The sequence below is a fragment of the Triticum dicoccoides genome, chromosome 2A (assembly GCF_002162155.2).
Source record: "Triticum dicoccoides isolate Atlit2015 ecotype Zavitan chromosome 2A, WEW_v2.0, whole genome shotgun sequence".
Lineage (NCBI taxonomy): Eukaryota > Viridiplantae > Streptophyta > Magnoliopsida > Poales > Poaceae > Triticum > Triticum dicoccoides.
This window is the reverse complement of record NC_041382.1, coordinates 451044624-451048939: the sequence shown is the minus strand read 5'-3', so window position 1 is coordinate 451048939 and position 4316 is coordinate 451044624.

The window sequence follows — 4316 nt, the reverse complement described above, 5'->3', positions numbered from 1 at the left end:
CTTCCGCTTCTTTGAGGAAGTAGGCACGGAGGTTTCCCTTCTCCCTTGGCTGGGATTTTTGCCTCATGGTAGTACCGCATGGGGGGGGGGGGGGCGGTAGTACCGCGCGTGCGGAAGTACCGCCCCCAGCTCCTGTGCGTCTATTTATCGGTTCTGTGCTGGGGTTGCGGCAGTACCGCGGGTCGGTACGGTAGTACCGCACAGCCGTGCGGTAGTACCGCTTGGTTGCAAGCAGTAGTACCGCGCGGCCATGCGGTAGTACCGCTGGCCAGGCGCGGTAGTACCGCTGGCCGCGGGCTGGTTGGTGGGTAACAGTTGGATCTTTTCCACACACTATATAAGGGGTCCCCTTCTTCCCCGTTGACTCACCTCTTCCACCACCAAGCTTCATTATTGCTCCAAGCTCCATTTTCGCCTGATCTCACTCCCTAGCCAACCAAACTTGTTGATTTGCTCGGGAGTGGTTGAGAAGGCCCCGATCTACACTTCCACCAAGAGATATTTGATTCCCCCACTAATCCCTTGAGGATCTTGTTACTCTTGGGTGTTTGAGCATCCTAGACGGTTGAGGTCATCGAGAAGCCATAGTCCATTGTGGTGAAGCTTCGTGGTGTCATTGGGAGCTTCCAATTGAGTTGTGGAGATTGCCCCAACCTCGTTTGTAAAGGTTCGATCGCCGCCTCCAAGGGCACCAATAGTGGAATCACGGCATCTCGCATTGTGTGAGGGAGCCCGGAGATTACGGTGGCCCTAGTGGCTTCTTGGGGAGCATTATGCCTCCACACCGCTCCAACGGATACGTACTTCCTCTCAAAGGGAAGGAACTTCGGCAACACATCCTCGTCTCCACCGTCTCCACTCTTGGTTATCTCATGCCTTTACTTGTGGAAGCTTATTTGTTTCATATATCTTGCTTGCTTGTGTTCCTATCCGTGTTGCATCATATAGGTTGCTCACCTAGTTGCATATCTAGACAACCTACATTGATGCAAAGTTTAAATTGCTAAAGAAAAGCTAAAAATTGTTAGTTGCCTATTCACCCCCCTCTAGTCAACCATATCAATCCTTTCAATTGGTATCAGAGCCTCGTCTCTTTATTAAGGACTTTACCGTCCAAAGAGTATGGTTGATACCGTAGACGGTGTGGAGGAACACTCCGGTGTGAATCCGATCTCGTCTACGGGCGATGGGGAAACCTCGGTCTCTCGTGAGGAGTTCAATGTGGCCTTGGAGACATTGAAAACCTCCATGACGACCGAAGTTGAAAGCATGTTTACTAAATTTCTTGAGGGGCTTAAAGTATCCACCGCACCGTTGAAAGTGGGTGACCCCGCCAACAAGGTGACGGATGCTATGCCCGACAAGGGGGAAGCTAGTAGTGAAAAGGCTCCTTCTTCTAGTGGTAAGAATGGCACCGGCATCTTTGCCCATGTGGAACCACCACTTGTTTATGGTGGACCGGTTCCTTCCACTCATTTGAATCATGCCGGTCCCCCCCCCTAAGATTGTGAAAAATGAGGACTTTGATTCTTGGGTTTACCGCTTTAAACGTCATTTAAATTATGTGAACACTAACCTTTGGAGAATCATTGAAGAAGGTTTTTATCCTCATGATCCAAGAAACTTCACTCCTCGAGAAGCCGCGGATAATCAATTCAATGAGAATGCTCTCTTCATCATTCAAGATGCAATTCCACCCGAAGACCTACCTCATCTTCATCCCTTCGCCTTGGCCAAAGATGCATGGCATTGTGTTGTCTCTCTCTACCGGGGAAGCGCAAGCATTCAACGCTCCAATTATGAAGTGGTACAAAATGAGGCCGATGAGTTTGCAATGAAAGAAGATGAAGAACCTCGTGAGCTTTATCGGAGAGTAACCAAACTCGCGGTCTCACTACGAGATCACGGGAGCAAGGACACGGATGACAATTGGATCAAGCAAAAATTCCTCAAGGCAATGATGCCCTATCACAAGGCCATGTCCTCCGTCATTCGTCAAAGACCGGACTTCCACACTTTGACCTCAAGCGAAGTGTTGGATGAGTTTGTGGCCATGAACATTTTGGACAAGACCGCCGACAATGCGGTGCTCCGTTCTCAACGGGCAAAGAAGCCTAACCTTGCATTGAAGGCCAAGCTCACCGTGGAAGAAGAAGAAGAGGAAGAATAGGAGAGAAACCCCGAAGATACGAAGTATGCATATCATGAACACATGGCACTTGCTTCAAGGAAATTTTGGAGCAAGAAAAACTCGAGGCCAAACTTTAGCAAAAGCAACTCAAGTGGCACAAGGGGCAAGCAACGTGTAAGGACTTGCTACAATTGCGGCAACGTGAGTCATTTCGTTGCGGAATGGCCGTATGAGAAGAGGGAAGACAATGGTGGCAAGCTCATCTGAAAGGACAAGGCAAAGTCGTTCCCCAACAAGAACAACTTCACCAAGAAGACTCCTCCCAAGGCTTTGGTTGTGAAAGAAGAGTACAATGAGGATGATGACGATGATGAAGATGGTGAGTCGGTTGCCATGGCCTCCGTTGCCATTGCAACAACGTCACGGGTGTCTCTCTTCGACTCACCCAACAAGAGCATCACCGCCAAGTGCCTCATGGCTAAAGCCACCAACAAGGTAACCTCCAACATCAAAACTACCATCATTAATCATCCTTCGCCGACGGATAGCATTAATGAACTTGAGGGAGCTAATGTGGAGGCTAACGAGTTTGATGCCTTTATGGGCAAACTCAAGGGAAAATCCAAGAAGCACTTTGTTGCTCTCTTGGAACAACTTGGTGAAGCCAATGACATGACCGAGGCTCATGAAGACACCATCTCTAGATGGAAGGGCATAGTCGTGACTATGCCGATGAGATTTTGGATCTTTCCATGGTCTTCGTTTGGCTCTTGAGGAGTCACACAACGTTGATTATGCTAAGTTAAAGAAAGATTATGATCATGTCCTCATTGTTTCTCGTGTGCTAAATTCCGAGAAGGCCAAACTCGGGGTTGATCTTGCTAGACTCAAAGAGGAGTTTGATATACTTGACAAGGCCCACAAGGCCTTGAAGGGTATTCACGCTAGTCTCAAGGAGTCTCATGATCAACTCCAAGTGAAGCTAACTAAGGAGAAAGCAACTTTTCCTCATATGGTTTTAATTGATAATGCAAATGCTACTAACCCGTGTTGTGAGCATATTCATCTTGTTGAGGAAAATGCTAAGTTGAAGGAGCAACTTGAGAGAGGTCTTGCGACTTGCATACAAGGCAAGAAGAACCTCAAGGATCTCTTGATCAACCAAAAGGGAGGTGTGGCCAAGGAAGGGGTTGGGTACGTGCCCGACTCCAAGAACAAGAAGAAGAATGACAAGACCAAACGACCTCCTCCCCTCATGCAAACCTTTGTGAGGGAGGGAGAGAGTGCCCCCGAGGAGAAGAAGAAGAACAATGTCAAGAAGGGCAATGCCACCCCTCTCAACAAAGCCGGTGATTTTAACCTTTCTTATGTGTTATGCCGTGCTAGTGATGGGCATGTTTATGCCAAATTTGTTGGTTATCTTCATGAATACATTGAATGGTCTATTTGGGTTCCAAAAACCCTTGTTACTAACATCAAAGGACCCATTACAAAATGGGTACCTAAAACCAAGCATTGATCTCTTGTAGGTGTTTGCTTCCGGTGGGGGATCATGGTTGCTCGATAGCGGAGCTACAAATCATATGACCGGAAGCAAGGACTTGGTGGTGGACGTGCACAAGGTTCCATCTATGCCCACCAATGTCGAGTGGGGTGACGCCTCATCTTCTAAGGTATTGGGACTTGGCAAGGTGGTTATCTCTCATGATCTCACGATCGAGAAGGTCATGCTTGTTGAGTCCCTTGCATACAATTTACTTTCCGTTCGTCAACTTGCTGTCATGATCTTTGCCACTTTCTTTGATATCGATACCGTGGCCCTCTTGTGGAGCAAGACTCTTAAAGTAGCTTTTGTTGGGCATGTCAAGAACGGTCTCTATGTGATTAACTTTTCGGAGCGACCCACTAAGACCGCGACATGCCTAATGGCTAAAGTTGATGTGGGATGGCTTTGGCATCGCCGTTTAGCCCATGTCAATATGAGATCTTTGCAAAGTCTACTCAAGGGGGACCATGTCCGTGGACTAACGAATGTTAGTTTTGCTAAAGATCGTGCTTGCAGTGCCTATATCGAAGGAAAGCTACATGAGAAGGCTCACCCTCCCACGACTATCATTTATTCAAAGAGGCCTTTGGAGCTCCTTCACATGGATCTCTTTGGGCCTCCATCCTTCGATAGTCTTGG